Source organism: Mandrillus leucophaeus, unplaced genomic scaffold (assembly GCF_000951045.1).
Source record: "Mandrillus leucophaeus isolate KB7577 unplaced genomic scaffold, Mleu.le_1.0 Scaffold903, whole genome shotgun sequence".
In the NCBI taxonomy this organism is placed as follows: Eukaryota; Metazoa; Chordata; class Mammalia; order Primates; family Cercopithecidae; genus Mandrillus; species Mandrillus leucophaeus.
The window spans coordinates 149,547-167,794 of record NW_012109842.1 but is presented as its reverse complement, the minus strand read 5'-3'; the positions used below and the strand labels follow the sequence as shown (position 1 = coordinate 167,794).

The 18,248-nt window shown below is 42.8% G+C and overlaps 1 pseudogene across 1 annotated transcript in view; it reads left to right on the top strand.

Annotated features, from left to right (window-relative positions):
• The first annotated feature begins 17,803 nt into the window (after positions 1 to 17,803).
• Positions 17,804 to 18,248, top strand: part of LOC105531779 — a 146,403-nt pseudogene continuing 145,958 nt past the window's right edge. The window contains exon 1 of the transcript XR_001004854.1: positions 17,804 to 18,153. The product of XR_001004854.1 is annotated as a rho GTPase-activating protein 28 pseudogene (transcript). The remainder of the gene's footprint in view (positions 18,154 to 18,248) is intronic.

Genomic DNA, 18,248 nt, shown 5'->3' with positions numbered 1-18,248 from the left:
AATTTAAACCTGTAACCAATGGAAATTTTTTAATGGTGCATTTTTATGTTATTTTCAAATGAAATCTTTCAAATCTGGCATGTGCTTTTACACTTACAGCATATCTCAATATGCATTAGTTATACGTCTAATGCTTAATAGACACATGTGCCTAGTGGCTGCCATGTTGGACAATACACCTGTAATAGGAGAAAAATATTCTTTCTTCTTCTTCTTCTTCTTTTTTTTTTTTTTTTTTTAGAGACAGGGACTGTATCACCCAGGCTGGGGTGCCCTGGAACAATCATAGCTCACTGGGGCCTCAAACTCCTGGGCTCAAGTCACCCTCTTGCCTTGGCCTCCCAAGTAGCTGCAGCTACAGGCATGCACCACCAGGCTTGGCTGACTTTTTTTTTTACAGACAGGGTCTATGTTGCCCAGGTTAGTCTTGAATTGGCCTCAAGCAATCCTCCTGCCTTGGCCTCCCACAATGCTGGGATTACAGGCCTCTGTGCTCAACCAAGAAAAGCATTCTTTTTCATGAAAGAATCATATAGCATCTGGAAATGGACAACTGCTTAATTAACTAAGATATGTATTCAAGTACAATAGCTCAGAAAGAAGCCATTCAACTTAACAATAGAATGTATTTACAGGAGAGGTAATGTCTGCTTTCAATTTTAATATGGAAGTTGTGTGATTGCTGGTAAGTTAATTTTTTCTGCACCAGAGTGAATCTAAGGTCAGGAATCTTTTTTTTTTTTTTTTTTTTTTTTTTTGAGACGGAGTCTCGCTCTGTCACCCAGGCTGGAGTGCAGTGGCCGGACCTCAGCTCACTGCAAGCTCCACCTCTCCGATTTACGCCATCTCCTGCCTCAGCCTCCTGAGTAGCTGGGACTACAGGCGCCCGCCACCTCGCCCGGCTAGTTTTTTGTATTTTTTTTAGTAGAGACGGGGTTTCACCGTGTTCGCCAGGGTGGTCTCGATCTCCTGACCTCGTGATCCGCCCGTCTCGGCCTCCCAAAGTGCTGGGATTACAGGCTTGAGCCACCGCGCCCGGCCCAAGGTCAGGATTCTTTTCACAGTTTACTTTTACTAACTCTAGGTCTGTGAATTTGCTACATTGTGCGGGTGCAGCAGCAGCAATTGTAGTGGTGGTGGCGATGGTGGTAGCACAGTAGTCATTAAAATGTCAAACCTTATACAGCACTCACTGTGTGCCAAGCACTGTTTTAAATGCTTCAGATATATTAACCAGCCTAATTATCACAACAACTCAAGGCAATAGATTCAATTATTATGCTCATTTCACAGGTCAGGAAACTGAAGTACAGAGAGGTTATCTAAACAATTAATAGAGCTAGTAGGTTGCAGTTTGGGCTTTTAAATGCAGATACTCTGGTTCTTCTGTCTGTGCCCTTAACCACTGAGCTATATTGTTCTCTTAGAAGGTAAAAAGAAAAAAAAGGTATTATTTTCTTGTAAACATCACAAACTTAAATTTTTTTCAAATGTGTGAAAATAATTTCAAAACCACCGCTAGTAAGTTTTGGTCCAACACACTGATTTTCTTGGTTAGCACAGATAATGTGATATGTGCATATTCATCCTTAAAAGCACTTTTAATTGTAAAGAAAATAAATTGATTATTACTGCTTTCTCTTTTCTGTAGCAGTTTTGAAGCCAAGCTCTCTTTAAACTATGAAAGCAACAAGGGCCAACAGGCGGAGTCCAGAAAGTACATATTTCTTCAATAAAGAGATAAATGTCCTCTCTAAGAGTTAAAACAAAACAAACAGCTCTTCAGAGCCTGTACGACTCAGCTTCAGCACAGCACTGGCACAACTATGGGGAGCTTCTATGCTGACCTGTACAGGAGCAGTATGTGGAGGAAGCCACATCCCCAGCCTAGGTAGGCAGGAGATTCAGAACCACTGTGAGATTGCACACTTGGAAAGATGATAGGGAACGGGAGCGTTAGAGGCATAAGTAAATATAGTCCGTTTAGCGTACTCATCAAAAAGTGAAGAATCCTGCAAGTGCTTCTTTACCAGACACTTGATTTTAATAACCAGTCAGAATACAGGCAGAGAGGGATATTTAACTTGGATGTTTATGGAAGCATCAAAAGCATTTATTGAGGATGACTAAACCCATACTCTATAATAAGATCTCCATATGATTTAGTACATGGAAAATTAACTATAAAGGAGGCAGAGAATGTTTCATGCAACTCTCTGTTTCTTCCTCACTGAGGAACTGATGACAATGCTTTATCCATTGTGATTTATTGCTGGCTCCAGCCCCTTTTTCTGCTGCATGCTCCCACATTGCTGCCATAACTCAGAATCTGCTCTGTCCTGGGATGTCTGCTTCTTGGTTCAAAGTCTGTGGTACAAAATCAATCCGTTTCTTAAACATTTGCCCAAAGCCTACTCTGAGTCCTGAGCCTTGTCTGTCCAAGGGGAGGCTGTGGCAGTTTGTAGCTCTTTGAGTCCTTTCTATGAATGCTCCACGTGGACAGTTTCCCTGTACTGTGGTTTCACTGAGGAATGAGTATTCTTCCACCACTGCATCTGGGTTCTCTCAGTATCTTGTTTTAAAACGTTTTGGAGGAAAACCTCATCTTGACTGGTGTCTGTTCTGAAAACAGATGCCCTATTGCTGGGACATTTATTGGGCAATACCGGTAAACGCAAACCCTGCCCACCCCTGTAGCACATGCAATACATACAAATACCTGGAATTGTGCCACTTCTGAAATCATGTGCATTTTATTGGGTCAAAAAAAATTGGCACAATGAGTCAAACCTCTGAGTCATCCAACTCACTTTTTAGTTTTTTTTGAGTGGGATTGAATAATGGCTGCTGACTCTTTTAATATATATTTTAACTGATAGAGTTCAATCTGTACCCTGTTAAAATTTGCATTTCTTGATTGATTTATCATCTTGATATTTCTTTTCATAAAGCCTCATTCTCCGCTTAATTAGATTGCCCTTTTCTGGGCTTTCATCCCACTCTACTCTGTTTTTCTCAATTGGCATCACATTTCTGAAGTAGGACATTAGCACCTCTGATCCTAGACTTCATCTACTCTCATTTTAGCCCCACAGGTCCAATTTATAAGCATGAAATGTATTTATTCATTAAAATGTCAATACCAATCATATGCAAAACTTGTAAGATAGAAACTTCTGGCTTCCATGGCCTCACCTTATAACACACTGCTAGATTTTATCCTATTTTTAAATTTCTCTTATTTTATGTATCTTATTCATCTTCACCCAATAGGTTTCACCTTTCTAATACAGTCACAAATCAGATGTATAAACAGTATAGCTTTATTCATCTGTCCTTGAACTCAACTTAGCTCTAGGACTATCATTTCAAAGACGCTCAGTCTCTTCTGATTTAAAGCAGGCTTTTTCAGGAACTCATTCAGTTTGCGTTTAAGCTCATCAAAGTTCCAAGTTTCTATCATAGTTCTTCTCCCCTGTGGTGGGCTCTTGTGTTCTGCTTGATCTCCTGAGGTTGTACCTGGGCACAGGAGACATTATGTGACATTGTGAGGATGATGCCATCCTCCAGACTTTGCTCATCTGCTTTAGCTTTTGGTGGGGTAGGGGGCTCTGTCCACACTGCCCCCACTGCTCGTGGAGCTACTTGTTCCCTCTATTAGCGTAAGCAGTGCTCCTCAGGAACTCCAACATTTCCCACTGCTCATTAGAGTCCCCACTAGGGATCTCCCGTGGCCTGGCTAGAACTACTCTTTGACTCCTGGCTTGGGCAATGAAATCCTGAGACCATCAGCCACAAGGTCATTTCATCTTGGACAACAGTGATTCCTCAGAGAGTCTGTCAGTCGGTTCTTGTTGGGGGCCCTGGGAAATTCTGGATCCCATCTGTGCATTTATGAAGGATTCCAGGAGGTGCAGGCCATCTTAGGGTCTCTGCAGGGTTGCCTCATCCCAGAGTTTCAGGTGGGCATGGCACATAAATTTCTCCAGCCTCATGCCCTCAAACCTATTGCTTATATTACTGTGCAACCCAGGAAGGGGCAGATTTGGCAGCTCCTCTTCCTCTAAGACAGACCCCCAAAGTATCCTTTACTCCTCTCTTTGCCATCTCCCCAAGACTTCCTCGGTGTGGCAGCAACACTGTCCTTCTCTTTACATCACTGTCTGCTTTTTGTTTGTTTGTTTGGTTTTTTGTTGTTGTTTCTGTTGTTGTTTTTTGAGACAGAGTCTCGCTCTGTCACCTAGGCTGGAGTGCAGTGGTGCGATCTTGACATCACTGTCTGAAGCCTTTCTCATGGTGGATAAAGTTTGGTTGTAGATATTAATGGGAAGATTTGTTGTTGTTGTGTTTTTTGTTTTTTAGCTTTTTTTTTTTTTTGCGTTGGGGTCTGGGGGATATGTTGCCTACGTTGGCCTCGAACTGCTGGGCTCAAGAGATCCTCCCACCTCAGCCTCCTGAGTAGCTGGGACTACAAGTGCCTACCATAGTGCCTGGCTTAATGGGAAGTTTTAGAATTTAGAAAATCTCAAGTGCTGAGCTCTGGTTATTGAAAGCCCAATTTTCTTGACTAATGTTTCTGGAATGTTCTTCAAGAGCTTATCTCAGAAGTCAAAATCTGAACATCAAAGGTTTAGCCATTTCTCCATTCCGCCTATGACAACTCTACCAATTTCTACATCTGTAAATGTAAACTGTAACTACAGTCCTGTAGTTACTAGAAAATGAAACTACAGGACTGACACCTTACTATGGCTTTCTCAAAAAGTGTGAGGACTCAAGTTATCGGAGAGCAGTGCCAGTGGGGCTCAAGCCCAGAGAATGTGATACTGTGTAAATTATGCCCATGGATTTGTGCAGTGCAACCTGGTTAGAATGACTTTGAAGTCAGGACTGTAAGGTGAAATTGGCCAGTTGTTGTAGTAATACAACTTCTGTTGGAGGGAGAGGACAATTCCGATTTCTGCTCTGTCACCTGCTAGCCATGAGACTACTACGTATATGTTTGGTCTTTACCTGATCCCTCCTTTTGGGGCATCACTCTGAGAGCCTTTATACAGGTACTGTCCTCAGGCCATGTGGTTTGGATTGGGCAAACCCAGCCTTTCTGTCTCAGAGCTTATCACATGACCCAGACCTGGCCTGGCTCATGGCCTGGGTTCAAGAATGGGTATGAGACCAAAGCTGGACCACTTCCTTGAGACCTCTGCCATATCTTCAAAGCAGGAACTTTTTCTTTCTCCGTAAATATAATGCATCCCTGGGGCTGCAGGAGGCCACCTTGTGACCAAAAAGCCTATCTGACATATCTGGAAGCCAAGGGGAAATAAGGCTGAGATACTGGGGAGGTTCCTAAAAGCATCATTGGAACCTCTGTTGTAAAGCATTTCTGAAGCAAATACTGCCGCCACCTCTTCTTTTGTCGCTTACGCTAGTATGAGTTGCATTCTCATTACTTGCAACCACAAGAATAATACCAATAGCTAGCACTTACATGGCACTTTTAGGTGTCACTGTATTGTTCTAAGCACGTGACTCATCCAGTCCTCACAACAGCCCTGTGAAGTAGGTCCCATTATTACCATCCTCTTACCATCCTCTCCACTTTGCACAGGGGAAACGGAAGCCTGGAGATGTTAGCTTGCCCAAGGTCACAGACCTAAAAAGAGATGTAGGTGGGAATCAATCCAGGTAGTCTGGCACCAGAGTCTAGGGACTTAACTACTCCAGGCCGCCTCTTAATCCTCTAGACTAACACTGTGAACCCGGACAAGTAACTTAACACCTATGAGCCTCCAATGTAAGGAGTAAATGACACAATACTTATCATGGTGGACCCTCAGTAAATAGTTGTGGTTCCAATATTTGTAATTATTTCACAACTTCATGCCATCAGAATTCCTTCTGAATGGTGCTTGGTAGTTGGGAATAATTGAGTTTATGTTTACAAACAACTTTGAGGATTTGGAATGAAAGTTGGATACTAAGAATTATGATATAGTTTGTTCCCTAAAAGCAAGTAACACTTTTGTTCCTTTATACAGAGAAATAATGAATCACAGTTTGGAACTGATAACTTGATTGTGTCTCTCTCTTTCACCATCATATGTAGGATTAAATGATCACTTGAGGCTTGGTTGTTTTAAAAAAATTCTCCATAAGTGACTGAAAAGAGGCCTAAGATGATGAGATATTTGAGCAAGAGTTATTATACCCTTTACCACAGTGCTTCAAAGAATTTAAAATCTCTTTGTTCTGAATTTATTTCAATGGCCAATGGTAGAAAATGGTACATTTCCTAAGTTATATGAATACCTATTATCTACAGATCCCAAATCTGATCCAAATGAAATATAAATCAAAAGGTAATTTGGTAGCAATTTACCTAGGCAACTTCAGACATTTAGAGTCTACTTCATTCATGATTTTTTTTAATTTCTGCTCCTGCCCCATTCGTTTGAATCCATTATCCTCTACAGACACAGGACAAACTAGCTACTTCCCTCTCCTTTTCTGGTTTTCACCTCCAGGTCCCCTGGCAATGAGGAATGTGCTCAGTGCTGGGGTATTCCTGTGGAGAGTCATTTGACTGCAGCCATTGAATGGAAAAACCACCCTAATTACTTCCCTAACTATAAAACTACAGTACTAGAGGGTGGGGAGGATACTATATGCAGCTCTCCACTCATTGATTGCTTGATTGATTTACATACTAAACATGAGTTTATACCTTATACGTTTCTTGAGACCACATATGGCAGACACTATTATGGGTTCTGGGGATACAAATGCAGTGAAATAACATTACCAAGTTTATTCACATGCTTTCTTTTTTGTATTTCCCAATATCATATTATTCTGACTCACTCAGAGGTTACATTGCTTTAGTGTGGATTCCCCAAAGGAAGGGATTACAAACAGACAAAAGTAGTATATGATCTCTTGGCTAGCAGTTGCTAGAGCAGTGATCAGAATTGTCCTCTCCCTCCAATAGAAGTTTTATTACTACAGCGACTGTCGAATTTCGCCTTACACTCCTGTCTTCAAAGCCATTCCAACTGGCTGCATTACACAACTCCATGGGCACAATTTACACATCATCACATTATCAAGTTGTGAGACCCATTGGCACATTCTCCTATAATTTTTGAGTTCTCATATATTTTGAGAAAGCCATAGTAAGGTATCAGTCCTGTACTTCTATTTTCTAGTGTCAGTCCTGTAGTTTCATTTTCTAGTAACTACGGTACTGTAGTTACCTTTTACATTTACAGAGGTAGAAACAGAGGATTAAGTGGGAGAGGGCTCCTTCGTTTATGAAGTTGTTTTTTAAGCCAGTATACTATGTACCAGAAGCTATACTGAGTGTGCCTGTAGCCTGCTCAGACCCCATCCATAAATGCCTCATCTGGAATGCCAGTGCTGTGAGAGGAGATGTCCTCTTCAGGACCATGCCAATGTCCCGACCTAGTGACACTGAGACATTCATGCTTTCCAAGACTTTTTGAGCCGAATGATAATCAGTAATAACTAGGTACATCCCTGAATAATGTTTCCACTGACAAACAAACATCCATTTTCTGATTATCTACCTAAATCTGCCCAGTTTCAAAATGTGACTTACGTTAACACAGTCATGACCTTTTCTGTAGAAATATTTATAGTCTTTGGAGTGTATTAAAAATATTTACTGGCTGACTAATGGTGACTAGAATTCCCCTGGAATCTCCTCCAATAGGTATTGCTAACAAAGTAGAAGGTAAAATAACAATTTCTTGACTGCATAGTGTAATAAAAAGAACTTGTGTTTGTTTAGCATTGTGTACACAGCAGTTTTACAACTTACCTTTTTCAAATCGTGGCCAACAACTCTGTGTGATCGGTATTACCATCTCATTTTACAGATGAGAAAAATCAGGTCCCAGAGAGATTAACTGCTCACAGTCAAACACAGCACAACTCCTATGTCTGTCCTGCTCCAAACCCTGCCTTTCACCATTTTAACCACCCCTTGTTACTTTCAAATTATACTTTCAACATCTTCAGATCCAGGTGACTCAGTTCAGGTTATGTAAGTCTTATTGAATGATGCAGTCAGCCATATTTGAGGCCTGAGTTAGCCGATGTGGATTTGAAGCTTCCTATTCTCATCACAAAATCTCAGGTTTGTTTGAGTTATCAACTTTGTCAGGCAGTTACCCTCTCCTTCTTCAGGGCCCTGTGAAGGCAAAACTGCAAAATGAGCAGGTGCATTATTTCCCTATGCATCACTTCATCTCACCCTCTGCAAGCACCTCTTCCCTTTCCAGATCCTGGAAATCTTTACCATCCACGTCCTGATTATGCCTTTTTTCAGTGCTTCCAGGCGAGCCCTGCCTCCCTGAGGCTTCACCAAATCCTTCTCTAGTGAATACTGTTAATTTGTTGGCATCTATTCTTGCTACCTGAAATCTCCAAGGTGTCAACTTAGAGACTTTCTCCCTCATGGTGTGTGATCTTGTCTTATAATTACAGCAGGGAAGGCAGTCCCTGAAGACCACATCTCTTAAGACTCAGTGGCTACCAAATGGAGGCCTAACCACAGCCAATCTGATGCAATTCTGGTACCCTGTTTCCTGAGAAGAAGGAAGCAAGGATAGAAGAAAAAATTAAAATTTGTTAATTTTGTAAGAAGCACCCCGGCAAGACTGTGTTCTCATTCCTGCTCCAAGAGTTGTCTTTCAATTTTGATCTTCAATCCTGCGCTATTCCTCAGATCTTTCTGAAACATAGTTCTTTGTTTTGGTTAATCAGAAATGTTTCTTTGGTTTACCACCCAAGAATTATCATAATAAACCTTTTCTCTTTGTTGGTAGACCTGCATACTGCATGTCCCAAAGCCTCTCACTGTCCTCTTCTTCCTTCACTGTCTCCTGCTGTGCTCACCCCATCACTTGCCAGGTCAGGTGGTCTGTCCCTCCCCAGGTGAACCAGAACAAAGCACGCAGCTGATCTGTAATAATGAGCTAGCGACAGAGAGGGGGGATTGCCAGGGTCCTATCCCCAGCTTCCCCTCCAAGACACCTGTGTAATTCTTTAAGTTAAATGTCTTTTCAATAGCTATTTAAATTCCATTGATCTCATCTTGGACTTTGTCTTAGGATTCAATTTGGGACTTAGCATGTGGTCATTTATAGTTGGTTTTCTTCTGTATCAGACTTTATTGTATGCTCTTCTCCCAAAAAGGTTGGGAGGCCTAGGAGATGTAGGTCAGAAGAGCTGACTGAAGACTAGCTGGTGCAGAGCCCAGGAGGATGCCTAAAAGCATAAGCTGATTCTGGTGCTACCTTGTTTGGCACCTTCAGTGGATTCCCCATGTGAACTCTTGGATAAAGTTTAAATTCCTCACAAGACATTCAGATGCACCAGGGCCTGGCCTCTGCCTGTCTCCAGCTTTGTCTCCAGGGTTTTCTCCCTTACACTTTACTCTCCAGCAAAGATAAACTAAAAAGGTTTCCCTGTACATGCTTCACTGTCTTTTTTTCTCTGTGCCTTTTTTCCATCTATTACCTGCCTCTTGAATGCCCTTCCTCACATAGCCTCAGCCACACACACCTACTTGTGAGCTAGCCAAATGTCATTCAGCTTTTAAGAGCATCTCTAACATAACCTCCCCGGGGAAGTGTGTTATTTGATGACCTCCTATACCAACCCCTTCCCCGCTTGCAGAGACCCCGTTAGTCTGTGCTTTCATATTCCTATTCATCTTCATATTCCTGGTGCTTAGCATTGTAGGTATGAGTGACAGTTGTAAATTATTGGGGCAGATGGGTGTATGTATGTATGTATGTGTGTATGGATGGATGGATACATGGAAGAGTGAATGAATGAATAAAGCTCTTATGTTATTGCAAAAACATGGCATTGCAGGAAATATTCCATATTGGAAGTACTTTTTGACTAAAACTTTATGCTATGGCTGGTCTGTTCCTTTCCTCTACCCTGCCTGGGTCTATTAGTAGTGATTCATTTCCAATCAATAATGATTCAATTTATCTGTAGAAGTCACTTAAGTAGCTCAGTTATGTCAACCACATAAATAACACAAGTCTTGACCTGGCTGACTGGCTCTCGTGGTGACATAATCTACTTAACCCAATTACCAAATTGATCAAAGATCCCAAAACAGTTAATGAAGAAAAATAAGCCTTGATTTCTCTCTAAAAATAGGTGCTAAGAAAGCAATAGGAAAACCAGAGTAGTCTAGAAATTCTGTGTCATCATCAGAGCACCCAGAAAATAAAGTTGTTTAAGTCAAGTAGTGCCAATACATTTTGAAAAATATTTCAGGGTAGCAGATCAAGATTTACCAACTGACCTGATGATGAAAGATTGACACACTACCTTTTAAAATACTTTTAAAATACTTGTCTCATTATTTTCTCTTTATATAAAATAAATGCAACTTTGTATTCATTCCTTCTAATTTAAACCAGTCTTTCCAGAAGATTTGAGGGCACTGATAACATATGTAAGATGGAGGGTTTTTTGTTTGTTTCGTTTGTGTGTTTGTTCTTTGAGACAGGGTCTTGCTCTGTCTCCCTGGCTAGAGTGCAGTGGTGCCATCACGGCTCATTGCAGCCTTAACCTCCCAGGCTCAAGCAATCTCCCCACTTCAGCCTCCTGTGTGGCTGGGACTAAGGGTACACACCACCACGCCAGCTAATTTTTAAACTTTTTGTAGAGATGGGGTCTCCACACGTTGCCTAGGCTGGTCTTAAACTCCTGGGCTCAAGCGATCCTCCTGCCTCTTGCCTCCCAAAGTGCTGGGATTATAGACGTGAGCCACCCCACCCCACCAGGTGGAGTTCTAAAAGCAGAATTCGCATGTTCCCTTTGGTAGGTAAGAATTGTGCCTTCATTTCCTGCAAGATAGGGCCAGTGACTATGTTCCCTCAATCCTTCTTGCTAAGAGATTGTCAGTCAGTGGCTGCAAGGACTCATGAGGCTGCAGCTGTTTTCCTGTTCTGGTATGAAATGATTATCCTAGCAGCAATGTTACCAGATAAGCAGCGAAGGCCACAAGAAGCACCTTTCTTTTGTGCATGTTAAGGTTTTGCCTAAATGTTTTGTTTTCTTGCCTTTCCTGGTGGGGTTGAATATGTTGGAATATCTCCATATTTTGTAGTCCATGCAGCGGTGGCACTTGGGGAACAGTGTTTGTGAGGCCTCCCCAGGTAAGTTTCATCACATAAATTGAGTCGACTTATCTCTCAGCAAAGGTTGTGAAAAACCTTTGGAATCCCTGGGTCCAGATTCTTTACTCTTGAGGGTTGAACACAAATCATACTTCCCGAAGGGCTGAGACAGAGGACAGCTGATAAGGGAGAGTGAAAGACAGAGAAGGGAACCAACATCTACTGAGCATCTAGGCTATGCTTAGTACTGGGATAGGTGTCTTAAAGATGTGATCTCATTTTAACTTCCCATCAACTCTTTGAGGAGATCTTACTGATCTCTGTTTTTCAAATTAGGAAATGGAAACAGAGAGAAATGAAGGTGACACAGCCAATAAATAGTAAATCATAATCAAGCTCAAACTCAACTCTGTCTTACTCTCTTTTGTCTACCACTCTGCTTCCCATTTATGTAGAAAGTGCAGTCTTTGTGCACTTGTGGTTATGTATTTCACTATTCTCTAATGCCTTATTTATATGTATCCACTGACAAATTTACAAGGCAAAATGAAAGACTGAATTATCCTTCAACACATTGTAAGAGTAGTTGATGACAATAATTATGCACACACACATATATTAAGAAGCAATAATTTTTGAACTGCCTTAGTAATTTTGAACTACCTTAGCATTGTGCCTTGAAAATACATGTGACTCCCTTCCTTATTATTTTCATCATCATCATTACATGCTGGTGATATCCACCCTCCAGTATGCTAAATAGGTTTATGAAAAGCTACCATAGAGAAACATAAATCAAATCCTACTCGTTTCTTTACATTTTACAAGAGGAATATATTTTGAATCTCATCAAACCTTTCATAAAAGAGAAATATAATACATAAGGACCTAAATTCAGGAGCCAGATTTCCTGGGTTCAAATCCCAGCTTTGCCACTCCTAGCCTGGGTAGGACATGGGTAGCCTTGGGAAGTTACTACAGCCAGTTTCTTCAACTATAACATGGAGCTGCCAGCAGTGATACTGATCTCACCTCACAGTCTGCTGCGAGCCTCTCATGAGTTGATGTTCTGATGCCTTAAACAGAACCAGGCACATGGTAAGTGTTCAATACATGTAGGCTGTTTTATTTCTTTTGTATGTGAAAAAACAGGTCTACAGTTCAGCAGCTTTCTTGGGGTGTCATGCTGGTGGCAGAGTTGGTACTGACATCCAAGGCTCTCGATTGTCAGTTCAGTGCTGGGCACTGTGTGACATCCAGAGTAGGACAGCACAGGAAACTGTAAGTTTCCCTCTGTCTTTGCCCTTACTCCAAATAAACTGAAAATGCAACTCTCCAGTGTTGGGCAACTTTCAAGTTTAGCTTCCCCAGGGCCACCATTTACTCCACTGTCTGGCCAGCTGTCACAGCCCTGTGCTATCATCCCCTAGCACACTGGATCCCAGCATTGTTTGGAATGCCAGAAATGTAAACAGACTCTATTAAGTCTGAATTTTGAAATTCAGAAACTCTCAAATTTGAATCCTTTTTCATAGCTCATTTGACCACAAGACCTGTTTAGGCCTGAACTTTTTCAAGTGACAAAACATCTGAACTGACATGAGGCTATTTATAATTTGTATTTGACCCTCATAGTGTGAGGGACACTGCCCCACATCCTGGGGCAGCGGGATACATATCAGTCAGGGTCTTGGCAGAAAGAGATGGGGCACTCAGCCCAGGTGAATAGAGTTTATTAAAGGGGCTATTTATAAAGGCATGGCTGGAGCGAAGGAATCCTTAACAAGGGGTGCTGCAGAGCAGCAGCAGGAGTACTACATGCACCAGGAGCTGTTACCACCCCTGGATCAGGAGGGCCAGATATAGGCAGGAGTTACCTGAATTTGGAGAAAGCAGCATAGCAGAGGATTGCAGTCAGGAGTGGTAGGCAGAAGGATCGCACGTGCAGCAAAATAGCAAAGAAGCCTGGGAAGTCAGTACCTCACCTTACTTTCCCCTCCCTCTAGGTCTTCTGCTGGTACCTCTCTTTAGTGGACCCTCCCTGAAGCCAGAGGCAAGGGAGTTCATAGATGCAGACCACATGGTGGGCCACTCAGGCTACCAAGCAGGGTAGTGAGGTTGGCAAGTGGATCTGGAGGCCTAATGGAAATAGCCTGCATAGCATATTCTATAATGTTCAATATATGCACTCTACCATCTTTCTAAAAGCTAAAAACTTGAGAATACTTAAAAGAGTTGTATTTTATTAAGTCAACACCATATACATATATTTGAAAAATATTAATACATACATATCAGCTTTTCTTTTTTTTTTTTTTAGACAGAGTCTTGCTCTGTTGCCAGGCTGGAGTGCAGTGGCACCATCTTGGCTCTCTGCAAACTCCGCCTCCTGGCTTCACGCCATTCTCCTGCCTCAGCCTCCCAAGTAGTTGGGACTACAGGTGCACACCACCACACCCAGCTGATTTTTGTATTTTTAGTAAAGATGGGGTTTCACCATGTTGACCAGGATGATCTCAATCTCTTGACCTCATGATCTGCCCACCTTGGCCTCCCAAAGTGCTGGGATTACAGGCGTGAACCACTGTGCCCAGCCACATACCAACTTTTTTTTGGTTTGCAGTTTCAGTGCCATAGAGACTTATGAGTCATTTATAATAATGCTTTGCTATTGGGACTCAGAAAACAATACCCCAAAATGAGGGTCTTGGGGTAGTCTCAGAAGCAAACGTTTTTTTTTCTTTTCTGACCTTCTTGCTCCTAGTCTCCCAGTCTCATCTTCTAGCTGTAGAAACTAGAATCTCTCTTTTTCAAGGTGGGTCACAGAAACCAGAACCTTTTTTCCCCAAAGACAGCCATAAAACCTGAAAACATTACCCCACTTTTTCCTCCATTGTTCTGTGTAAAAATTGGCCATAAAGAAGTTATCTGACCTACTTGTTTGACTGTAGATTGTAAGACCCCCGATTCTAGAGCGAGTCCTGCCCCATACCCTGAGGGGAGAAAAGCATGTTCAGAGAGGCCAAGAAGAATCCAGACAGACAGGCTTTGCTGGGTTTCTCCACTTAGTCTCTCAGCATTAGAGAATACTCTTTTTGCCCAATCATACTTCTGCATGGCTTTCCATACTATGTTGAAACTTAGCATAAAAATGGATAATTTCCCCTACACTTTTGGGTCTTCATTCTGAAGGCTCCTGTGATTATACATTATATACATCTTTATGCCTTTTCTCCAATTAATCTGCCTTCTGTGAGTTAATTTTTCAGTGACCTTTCCGAGGGCAAAGAAGTTTCCCTTTGACCCTTACACTTGGCTACTCTGCAAGGTTGAAACTGCTGCACTAAAGAGTATGATCTCGTTCACTGATTCACTCATTGATTCGTACATTCATTCTTTCAACAAATATTTCTTATTGAATGCCTACTCTGCAAAACACTACAGGCTCTGGGCTATAAAGACAAAAACATGACCCTAGCCCTTCCAGTAGCTTACAATTTAGTAAAAGACACGAATTTGCTGGAAAATAGTAATACAATCTTGAGTTAGCAAGTAGTTTTCATCTCAAAGCTATCTTGCTGGTTTGGGGTTCTATTTTGAGGTAGCTTTCATGGCCATATCTGGGCTCAGTGGAAAAAAAAAATGCTAAGATCTGTTAGCAACATCTGCCCTGGGCGCAGGCATGGAGAATGCACACAGCACAGTGTTTGGCTGACTGTGCTTTAATTACATGGCCGAATGAAATTATTTGTTATAATGAAAGTAAGAGCAATTTCCACAGAAGGACAGAAGGAGGGTTGCTTTGAATTAGGAACACCTGAGAGGCTTTATAGTGGTATATAGAGGGTTTGCCAGGATTTCCAGACAAGAAATAATAGGTAGAGGCAAACACAAAGTAAGATCACAGGACAGGCTGGTGTAAGTGGGCCACAGGGCCTTGGGAGTGATGAAGTACTAGGAGATCAAAATAGATTAAGGAGAGGCCACACTAAGGGGTTTGGACTTCAATTTGTAGCAAGTAGGTTACATTCGAGGGCTTTCTGAGAAAGAAGAAGAGGACGTTCTGCATTTTAGGAAAATCACCCAAACAGCATTTTGAAAGGGGATGGGGCTTAAGAGGAAGCTGATGGAAAGTAATCCTTGTGAAGGAAAGATTGCGGCCACCTAGTCAGGAGATGGTGACGAGAGGGCAAAGACATTAGCGGAGGGAATTCAAAGAATTGTTGGCAGACATTTTGAGGAAGAAATGACAGATTTGATCATGGATTGGAGGGAGGAGTCCAAAGTGAAACCAGGGCGTCTACAATGTGAATACACAAGAGGAGGAGGGCTCCTTGGCTGGCAGGATGAGGCGTTACTGCAATGCGGGGCATCTAGAGGCCGTGTTACAGTCAAAATGTTTATAAGAAAAGACCCTGTAGGTATTTCATATTGTGAGTCTGTAGTTCAGAAAAATAAAAGAAGAATGTCCCATGCCCAGAAAAAGTTCCACTACTATAATTCCTTATGGTAATTCTAAAATGCTATCAGATAAAAATTACAAGCTTTTATGAAGTTTGGTGCCAAAATTTATTGGGTGATAAACTTGACCTGAACAAATGTGAGGCTATCTATAGACTTTATCCTACTAAAAGTCAATATTCATTTTTCTTTGCTGCAGAAGTAATACACTTAAATATACAATACTGTCCCAAATTTACTGGGCTGAGGGTTTTTTATATTAAATGGTGCATGCATGAAATTATCATTTAAAAATAAAAAGTAGATGTAATTTCTGAAATGCATCTGTTCCCAAGGTTTTAGATGAAGAATTGTGGATACATATCAGTACCTACAGTGGTTTTTCAACTTCACATTTTAAGAAGGTATTGTCTTAGTTTTATGCATTGGCATAAAGCACAGTAAGTAAAGAGATGCCTCTTTTTATCTGAAAACTTTGGAGAATAAAGCATTCTTTGCATGTGTCTTTTCCATACACTCATGCTTGATAAGTTTCTTTATCCATAAAATTGGGATAATAATACTACCTACCTCACAGAATTGTTTAAACAGCTAATGTACACCATCTAACACGTTAGTAAATTTAGTCATTATTAGCTTACCGTTTAATTAATAAAACATTTTTAAAAAGCATTTTGGATGAAAAACTTATGTTTTCCTAGCCTCTGAAAGTGCAATGAAAATAAATGTGTCCCTTCTTGATGAAAGAGCAAAGAGTACCCCCATTTCTTGAAAACCTAACAGGTACTTGTTGCTTTAATCCTACAAGATGAATGTTATTTTCCCCATTTCACAGATGCAGCAACACAGATTCCGAGATGTTAAGTAGCATGATCAAGTTGCCCTCCAGTAAGGGGTAGATTAACTTGTCTTTCTACTTCATCTAGCTCCTAGGGATGTGTGGAAGAGACAGCAGATAAAACAGTGTCCATGTGAGTAAAACATTCACGTGGGCCTCTTCCTAGGCATACATCTGGTTACTTTTTAATCAGCTGTAAGAATGTTGTTTTTCCATTTGTGCTATTAGTCCTATGTGGATAAGGACATACTTCAGACTCAAGATTTCTAATGATGCCCCTTTTTATCTACCTCGAACCAGTCCCTACATCCTCCCCCACCAACAGTAACTTCTGGAAATAACATCCATTTGGCCTATAATAATAAAGTCTAATTTTCAGACAAGCTGCAAACGGTATCTGTTAATTTGATCATGACTGGGAGGAGGAAAGGGATGTGAGAGTGAGGTAAGAGTCTGGTAGTGAGATTGAGGGTGGGGGAGGGAAGCGTTCCCTTGCTCTGAGAGGGAATTACCTGACCCAAAAGGAAATCAAGTTTATTGTAACTTGACTAAGTCAACAGCAAGGTAATCCAGTGCTTCAATTTTTGATGTGGATGCTTTAAATGACTGAGTGTCACATTTTCTCCTTTTCTTCCCCAGAGCACACATTTCAAACCCCGCCTCTCTCCTCAGCCTGAGGTATGGTTTTTTAGTCTCACTCCTTGCTGCCAGGCAGGAAATGTTCCCAGCCACAGGATAAGCCTCCAGTTGGAAGCGGGCTGGGAGGGGGAGTGAGAAAAGGAAAAAAAAAGAAACAATGAAAAACAAACTTTACTAGAGCCGCTAGCAGGAGCCCCAAAGGATCCCGGCCGGTTTCCAGTTTCCTAGAAGCGGGGATCACACCTCCCCCCGCACTCCCGACACATGCGCGCACACGCACACACAGGCGCACACACACAGGCACACACACGGACACACAAAGGCGCGCGCACACAGACACACGGACACACACGTACACACGGGCGCGCACACAGAGGCACAAACGCGCACACAGGAACAAACATGGACACACAAAGGCTTACACACACAGACACACACACACGGACACAAAAGCGCACACACGGACACACAAAGGCGCGCGCACACAGGCACAAACGCACACACAGGCACACACAGGCGTGCAGACATACACAGGCACACAAACAGGCACACACACGCACACACAGACACAGGCACACACAGACGCGCGCACACACAGGCACACAAACAAGCACTCACACACAGGCACACATGCAAGCACAGACGCGCGCGCACACACACACACACACACACACACACACACACACACACAATGCCCGCCCCTACTCCAGCCCGTGGGCGTGGTTCCCAGCGTCTGCGAATTCGCGCGCCCGGGGCGGGGCGGGGCGGGCCTGCCCAGGGGCCACTGACAGCCGCGGGAGAGAGCGGCTGGTCGCACCTCCGGCCCCGCCGCCCAGCTGCTGACAGCCTCCCGGCCCGCCGGTCCATGCTGGTCCCGGTCTTTGTTCTGGGGCCGGCGCCGAGACATGCGCGGCTGACGATGGAGGTGGAGGACTCGGGCGGCGTGGTGCTGACCGCCTACCACTCGTACGCCCGCGCCCAGCCCCCCAACGCAGAGTCGCGCTGCGCGCCCCGGGCCGCCGCCAGCCACCCGCTCAGCAGGTACCCGGAGCCGCTCCCGCCAGGGCGGCGCAGTCGCGCCGGGCTTGGGGGGTTCGCCGTGCAGCTGCGCCTTCTGCCTGGGCGCAGTTTGTTGT